This window comes from Chlorocebus sabaeus, chromosome 14, assembly GCF_047675955.1.
Source record: "Chlorocebus sabaeus isolate Y175 chromosome 14, mChlSab1.0.hap1, whole genome shotgun sequence".
Lineage (NCBI taxonomy): Eukaryota > Metazoa > Chordata > Mammalia > Primates > Cercopithecidae > Chlorocebus > Chlorocebus sabaeus.
Genome location: NC_132917.1, coordinates 938,195 through 946,886, shown reverse-complemented (window position 1 = coordinate 946,886; position 8,692 = coordinate 938,195). Strand labels below are relative to the sequence as shown.

The 8,692-nt window shown below is 46.7% G+C and overlaps 1 long non-coding RNA gene across 1 annotated transcript; it reads left to right on the top strand.

Annotated features, from left to right (window-relative positions):
- Positions 1-1,051: 1,051 nt before the first annotated feature.
- On the top strand, positions 1,052-8,338 carry LOC140713404 (uncharacterized). Its single transcript, XR_012095479.1, has 4 exons — positions 1,052-1,312; positions 2,249-2,412; positions 7,409-7,509; positions 7,920-8,338. It is a non-coding gene; the product is annotated as an uncharacterized lncRNA (long non-coding RNA).
- Positions 8,339-8,692: the final 354 nt, after the last annotated feature.

Sequence of the window (8,692 nt, the reverse complement as noted above, 5' to 3'; positions counted from 1 at the left end):
GTGTTTGAATATCAAGTGGATTTTTTTTTCAAAAATGAAGATTTTGGAGCCTGCCAGGGAAACTTCAAACTGCTGATCTGCAGAGACTCTGCACTCAGTGTCTACATCTGTTTATCTCCTGTGACTCTAAGGCTACGTGACCCCAAAATCCATCCAACTGAATAAATATGTGTGAGACTCTTGTAGACAAAATATCGTATTAATTATCACAGAAGTAAAATAGTCTCCCTACCTCAATGTGGATGGAAAATGCCTCCATGGTATTAACTCACCGATGCCTGTGGCCCTGTGGGTGGTGACTGAAGCCTGTGGGTGGTGACTGAGGCCTGTGGCCCTGTGGGTGGTGACTGAGGCCTGTGGGTGGTGACTGAGGCCTGGGGCCCTGTGGGTGGTGACTGAGGCCTGTGGGTGGTGACTGAGGCCTGGGGCCCTGTGGGTGGTGACTGAGGCCTGTGGGAGGTCACTGAGGTCTGTGGGTGGTGACTGAGGCCTGTGGGTGGTGACTGAGGCCTGTGGGTGGTGACTGAAGCCTGTGGGTGGTGACTGAGGCCTGGGGCCCTGTGGGTGGTAACTGAGGCCTGTGGGTGGTGACTGAGGCCTGGGGCCCTGTGGGTGGTAACTGAGGCCTGTGGGTGGTGACTGAGGCCTGGGGCCCTGTGGGTGGTGACTGAGGCCTGTGGGTGGTGACTGAGGCCTGGGGCCCTGTGGGTGGTGACTGAGGCCTGTGGGAGGTCACTGAGGTCTGTGGGTGGTGACTGAGGCCTGTGGATGGTGACTGAGGCCTGTGGCCCTGTGGGAGGTCACTGAGGCCTGTGGGTGGTGACTGAGGCCTGTGGGTGGTCACTGAGGCCTGTGGGAGGTCACTGAGGTCTGTGGGTGGTGACTGAGGCCTGTGGGTGGTGACTGAGGCCTGTGGGAGGTCACTGAGGCCTGTGGGAGGTCACTGAGGCCTGTGGGTGGTGACTGAGGCCTGTGGGTGGTCACTGAGGCCTGTGGCCCTGTGGGAGGTCACTGAGGCCTGTGGGTGGTGACTGAGGCCTGTGGCCCTGTGGGAGGTCACTGAGGCCTGTGGGAGGTCACTGAGGCCTGTGGGTGGTGACTGAGGCCTGTGGGAGGTCACTGAGGTCTGTGGGTGGTCACTGAGGCCTGTGGCCCTGTGGGAGGTCACTGCCACTGTCCCCACCTCACTCACTACTAAAGGGACTGAGAGACAGGAGTGAGGGGGTGGCTCCAGGCCCCCTGTCACCAGTCCCCTTGGTGTGCCCAATCCAGGCCAGGGACTTCAAACACTGTATTGAGAGGTTCAAGAGAGGTAAGTCCTTCCCCTTATCCTTTTTTTGTTAACAATAATGATATTTATTTTTCTTTTAAGTGTCCTGTTTGATAAAAATAAAATGATACTTATTTTAATTTATTGTCATAAAATGTCTGTCCAAAGCACACCAAATGCAAGTGCTCAGTGATTTTGCTCTCCCATAAAACCCTCATGTGAGTGGCTTCTTCTCCACTTGAAACCCTTTAATTCTCATCAGGATTTTCCAGCAGGATCTCACCATTTTGTGAGATAAGAATTTGAACTTCCCCATGCTTTACTCCTCTCTACCCACCTTCCTCTTACCTTGCAACTCCAATCAGCTATTTGTTTTGTTTTGTTTTCATTTTTACATAATTAAGGTTGGTGTCACAATCCGATGAGTCTTTAATGCTTTCTCCATATGTTAATTTCAAATCACAACTTGAAACCAGCATTGACCACCCTCTGGTTAATTCCGTAACGGCTTCTGTTCCTGGGGGGTTGCTGGCATCATCACTGTTCCCTCTCTGATTCATGCCAGGATCAGCCACTGAGGGGCTTCCATCTCCAGCAGTAGCCATGATGGAATCTGGGTATTATTTTGCAACAATGACTCTTCCATAAGTTTTCTTCCCTGGAATGTATTGTTACTGTTCATTTTTTTCCTGCTTTTATTCACCTGTATCTAGTTCCTATAATTGCTTCGCCAGAGAATTATATTTCCCTCTGAACTTGTCTTCCTTTGACTTGGAGTCCTCTTCCTTCCCGCACTTTCTGAATCCAAAATATTTTAATATCTCTTCCTTCTGTCCTATTCCTACATGCTAATTTAGATGACTATGGAAGTCTCAGAAAAATCTTTTTTCCTCAAAAGTTTAAACATACCAATGGTTGTCTCTGAGCCTGATGTGCCAAGGAAGAATCTGTTGTCCAGAGGTTTTCATTGCTTTGCAGGCGCCTGTGTTCCACTGTCCTGGAGCCCTTGGAGTTTTTGTTTCACCTTTGAGCTCTGCGAGATCTGAATTACACATCAGGCTCTGAGTTTCTCTGATTAGTTGTGCTGGACATACCATCTGGACTTCTGTGAACGTGCAAGCGCGAGTCCCCTACCTTTAGAAGTAAGATTTTTTTTTCCATTATCTACTGTTTATGTTACAAACTTTTTCTTCCTGAAAATCTTGTTACTTAGATCAGATAGTGTTCCTTTCATATTTTTCTTCTTTGCCTGTTTTGCATTCTGGGAGGTTTACTGGCCTTAGTTTATTGATATGGGTGTCATTATATTTTCATTATTTATACAATAATATTTTTCCTCTATTCTACTTCTGATTTTATTTCAATGGGGTTTCCAAAGGGACGGAAAATTAGAGTGAGTGATCAGACTGGCATATTTTCTAGCATTCTTTTTATTCTTTAAAATTCTTGTTTGACAAGATTGAGCTGGTAATGTTCAATTCACGTTGCATAATAATCATTAGTTTCTTTATTTTACTTTACAGTAATCCCCTTCTTCTCCCAACTGCATACCCATCCACTATCCTATATCCATATTTAATTATACACTTTCATCCTTGGACATATATGGAGTCATTTTTGTTTTGCATGGATGGAATTTTGCTGCAGAGGTCATTCTATTTCTAACATTCCCCACCTTACTATGCTTTTGAGATCTATTGTAATATGACACATAAACGTAATGCATTACTTCAGCTGCTTCATAGACTTTCATCATTTTACTCATCTATTTTCCAAAGGATAAATCTGTACCTTATCTCCAGCTTTTTGCTGCTGTGAGCAATAGAACGATGAAAATCCTTTTTAGTCCATCTCCTGTGGATGTAGGTGAGAGTGTCTTTGAAATACATTAATAACCTAATGTTACAAGTCACACAATAAGTCCTGGATACAATTCATGATTATTGTTTATCCTTCCTGGCTATTGTGACCATTTTAAAAATTGCTGCCATTCTTCCAAATTACCACACTTTAGAATTTCACTTCATGGAAATTTTGATCATTCAGTGAGTTGGCTCAACGTATAAAAAACAATGAAAAACTCTTTGCAAATAAATTTCTGGAAGGAGGATGTGGATATTGAATTTGGAGAGTTAGCTGCAGCTTTTTGGCAAAAGCCTTCAGAGAGTTGATTTGGATGAAAAAAAAGAATCGGACGTTGCACTGTTCTTATAGAACTTGGTAGAGTGTGATATGAGGGTTTGGTCTGATGGCTGATCAGTAGAGAGGCCGAAACAAGAGACGCATAGACCGGACCTCGCCACCGCTGGGGGCAGCTCTGCTTACAGCAGCAGCCTTGCCCGAGCCTGCAGGGCGAGGCCTGGAGCCTGGGGCACTGCACGGGTCATCCCATTCTCTCCGCTCCCTGACCTGTGAGCCCGGGGTTCACATCCCATCCTACAGATGCAGAAACGGAGGTCTGGTCTGATCTCAGTCACCGAGCTCCTGAGGGTGGATCTGAGTGAAGTTCAAGTTCTGCTCCCTGTCTGGGTAACTGAGGCACAGCAACTTACTTCATTCACTGAGTTTCGATTTCAAAGTCAAAATAAGAATGCCTACCTTGAGAAGTCCTCATCATGACTCAATCGTAAAATGCCTGAGGTATTCCAACATACGAAAGAAAATCAACACAAGTCGTTATTAACTATAAGTAACTACTAAAAATGGTATCAGTTACTCCAACAATTAGTTAGATTATAGATTTGACATTCTAGATGAACTTAAACACTTCTGACATGACTCAGAGACATTATAACTTTCACACTCCTCCCCCCCCCACAGAAATAACTGCTTCTTCCATTAAAACTGTGCTGTCGATTTAAAAAGAAAGAAATCTACAGTGTTGCTCATGATTCTACTTTGCCTTTTATGCCTATTCATTCCATTCTATAATATGATAACCATGCTAATTTGCACTTTGGTAAAATATAAAAACTCAATAGAAAAGATGTATTTTGCTTCAGTACAAGTTAGCCTCTGGCATACAACCAGACATAAGAAAACATCCATTTGGCCTGAGATTAAGCAGCTTTTCTAATTGGAAATTCTAGGACTCCAGCAGCACCACCTCCACGTGCCCAGCGCAGTCCTGACTCCCAGCAGGGGCATTCTCCTGCCTCTTCTGTTACGATTGTCCTTCCCAAATGCAGCCTGTTCATACACTTCATAGCTGTAAACAGAATATCCCCACAAGACCTCGACAGTTGGGAGGTCTTTAATGGTTTCTGACTGCCTGATACTAATTTTGACTCTGTTAGATGTATATCCTTTTATAAAATCATTTTTTCCCAGTTTCCTTGGTTTTGATTGTGGAAACATAGAATAAACTGAGCTTTGTATTTCTTGTATCAGGCTTGCCAAACAGCTTGATTTCTCCGATGCTGGATTCTCCGAAGCACAATGATTTCTGAACATGATCTGCACGTGTGGAATTGGAAAGGGATCAGGGAAGGGAGTTCGGCTTTCCTGAATTTTCGTTTGTTTCATTTTGTTTGTTTTGTTTATTTCATTTTGAGTTTTCTTTTTTTAAAAATATAGTGGCCTGAGCCTAGCTGAAAGAGTACAAAATATGTATTGCTAATCGAACTCTTTCCTATAGGCAAGCACTGCCCAAACTACAAATAAGTGAGAAAAAGAGAACTTTTACCTGGAAAAAAATACATAAACATAAGATGTCCCATCTATTACTTGTGTAAATTGAGAATAGAAAGTGTAAGATAAATTGAAGCTACTTTCAAGAAATTTTCCTTCCCAGATAATTGCAGTTCTCATTCTCCTTTAGTTTTTAGTCTCCTGTTAACACTTTAACCAAGTGCTTTTTATTTTTTTGGAGGGTTGGGGCGGGTGTAGGCTCACTCTGTCGCCCAGGCTGGAGTGCAGTGGCGCGATCTCGGTTCACTGCAAGCTCCGCCTCCCAGGTTCATGCCATTCTCCTGCCTCAGCCTCCTGAGTAGCTGGAACCACAGGCGCCCGCCACCACCCCTGGCTAATTTTTTGTATTTTTAGTAGAGATGAGGTTTCACCATGTTAGCCAGGATGGTCTCCATCTCCTGACCTCATGATCCGCCCACCTCGGCCTCCCAAAGTGCTGGGATTACAGGCATGAGCTTAACCAAGTGCTTTTAAAAACATCTCACATTGGTGTAACTATGAACACACACACACACGCACACACACGCACGTGCACACGCATGTTTTTTGCCTGCCTTCCTGTCTTACTTTCATGCTGGAGCAGTGTCAGTTCTCTGTTCTAGATGGTATTTGGAGCTCTTACTCCTGAGGGGTCCAGGGACTGTGAACTCGGCTGAGCACAGATCCCAGCAGTGCCTGTGGCCCTGGCAGAGCTGGCACAGGCTCAGATCCCAGGCTCTATCCCAGGCTTTCAGGGCAGAGGCTGTGCTGGAGAAGCATGTTGCTAGACCCACAGACCAGTGCTCCCAGAGTGCCTGGGACCTTTCTTAGGATATCTGAGATTTCTGAAGCCTGTAGATGACTGGTGAGCCACCTGAAAAAGCCGACTTCCCTGGAGGAATTGCTCTCTCTCCCAGCGATTTCACTTCTGCTCACTGCGACACTGATGTGTGCCAGGTTCCCTGATGCACAGTTACAAGCAGTCAGTAGCCAGGGTGCGATTCAGACCCGAGAAGACAGGCGGCAGAGCCCACCTTTGTTTTCTTAGAAAAGTGTAGACGTCAGTCTGGGTAGGAGCCCTGTGGTGCCTGTGTCTGCATGTGCCTATGAAGGCGCTGGCAGAAACACTGTGCCTACTGTTCAGGCAAAGCAAACCACTGCCAAAATCCTGCTCCAGCCTGGGCAACATGGCAAGGCCCCATCTCTACAAAAAATAAATTTTAAAAAATTAGCCAGGCACATTGGTGCACACTTGTAGTTTCAGCTACTGGGAGGCTGAGGGGGGAGGTTTGCTTGAGCCTAGAAGGTCAAGGCTGCAACAGGCTATGGTTGTACAAACACCGCCCTCCAGCTTGGGTCCCCAGCAAGCACCTCCTGCAGGAGTCAGGAGAGAGGGGCCACTCGGCAGTGATGCTAGGAAGCCTCCTGAAATTCTGTCAGGATTCCTGTGGGCGCTGCCCTGGGTCAGGCGGAGCCTCCGTTGCCCAGAACTATTCCCTGGCAGACGCTCCTTTTCGGCTGTTCCCTGTGACCGTTGGCTCTGGGAGATTCTGTGTTTCTGGTGGAGAGCTGCCCTCCTGGGGCTCTGCTGGACACTGGCGGCCCAGGACCTTGGGCATTCTTCAGCATCTGCGATGTCCTCTTTCCAGGCTCCCAGTTTCCCTTGAGTGTAATGATTTTCAGCATCTGGTAGGCTCCTTATTTGTTGGGCTCTCTGCTGGAGCCCGTCCATGCTCCTGCGTCCTTCTGAGGTGTTTTTCCTTCTCTCCAGTTAATTCCAGATGCCTTAAGCCCATTGGACAGACAAGCAAGAACGCCATTTAAAGCTCGCTCTAAGGCCAGGCCTGTGCAGTGGAAAGGGCGTCCTGGGTACTGTCTGAACCCGGGGGTTTTACCGCCACCCTCTACCATGGCTGCGAACGCCAGACGCAGCACTCAGCCCCGGCCACGGTGGTGCGCTGTTGCTGCTAATAACAGGACGTCTACGTGTCTGCGCTACCTGAGGGCAGCCGCCGCCTCTCCAAATGTCCCTGCTCCTCTGGGCTGCGCGTCCCTTCATGGCCGAGTGTAGACGTGACTTCCTCCAGGCTCGCTTCTCTCTCCTGCCGTCTTGTGAGACCGGGCATGGAGTTTTCCGCTTTAGCTGCTGACCGGGTGCTTTTGTTTCCGCTGCTGGTGGCGCCTCCCATTTTCTGCGTCACAGGCGTTGGTCAGTGACGGTTTCATCACGTTTTGGCCACCGCGTGACACAGGTCGCCATAGGAGTTCCTCTGCCGCTGTCACCAATTACTGCAAACCCGGTGGCTTTAAAACAACACAAATTGTCTTTCAGTTCTGGAGGGCGGGTGTGCGAGTGGGTTTTACTGGGCTAGAGTCAAGCCGCGAGCGGGGCCGCTTCCCCTGGAGGCTCCAGGACAGTCCGTTTTCCTGCCTGCTCCAGGCCGTAGACGCAGGTCCTTCCTCCACCAGGGCCAGTGACCCTCACTGCCTGGTCCGTGCTGAGCAGTGGCGGCCCCACCTGCAGCCTCAACTCCCTTTCGCCGTGTTTCCTGAGGCATCCACAGACTTTGGTGAGTAGGATATGGCCACGTTTGGGGTCCCCGATTCAGCCTAATTCAGCCTTTTAATCCTTCGTGGTTTGTTTTGTTTGTTTGTTTGTTTAATGTATTTCCTTGTAACCTCTGCCTCCCGGTTTCAAGTGAGCCTCCTGCCTCAGCCTCCTGAGTAGCTGGGACTACCAGCGCCCACTACCATGCCCAGTTTTTTTTGTTTGTTTGTTTTTGTTTTGTTTTGTTTTGTTGTTTTGTTTTTTTGCATTTTTAGTAGAGATGGGGTTTCACCATGTTGGCCAGGCTGGTCTCGAACTCCTGACCTCAGGTGATCCACCCACCTCAACCTCCCAGACTGCTGGGATTACAGGTGTGAGCCACCACGCCCAGCCCAACCTCCCCTTCTACCTACCATTTTGCACTCCATTCAGGAAAAGCCTACTGCATTGAGGACAGCACGGAAAGCTCCGTGACTTACAGAAGTTCCAATTCCTGGTCTCACTACACCTGCATTCCTGAGTGAGAGGGGGTCCTGCAGACACAAGCCACTCCAGAGGACACAGAGCATCTTCACTGCCTTCCACAGCGATGGGCACTCAGCGAGAGAGACCGTTAATCTGCCTGTGGCCAGAGCTGGTCATGAGGACTCCATTCCACGGGGGCTGGGGAGACCAGGACAGTGGTGTTGGCAGTAACAACAACATGCCTGAAAGTTGTTTTCACCACGAAAATATTTGGCATTCTGAAAGTCACCTTTAAAACTGTCATTCTGTTCTTGTTACAGATTATATTGCCACTTTAGGCAATCTTAATTCTTTCTTTTTCATAATATTTTTGTTAATATATCTATCTCACTAATCCTTAAATTTCTTTTTCTGTTTTCTTTCAGATTTTGTCCTTCTTAATTTAAAATTTCTCAATCCATGTTTTTTGTGTCTAATTCTGTTCACTCTTCTCATTTTAATTTTATGTTGCTTATTAATACTTTAATTATGATATTGTAAATTTTACATATTGGATTTCTAGATTTTTTCCTTGGACTACATTTGTTTTTGGTCTCATTAGTCTGAACTATTAGACTTTATTGAGCTCCTAATTCTCTTATTTTAAAATTATAGTAATTTTTCTCTTGAGATTTTGTTAAATTACTCTTTGTTTTAGTGTTCTCTAGATAATAGACCTTCTTGTTGGTATTTTTTTAAAT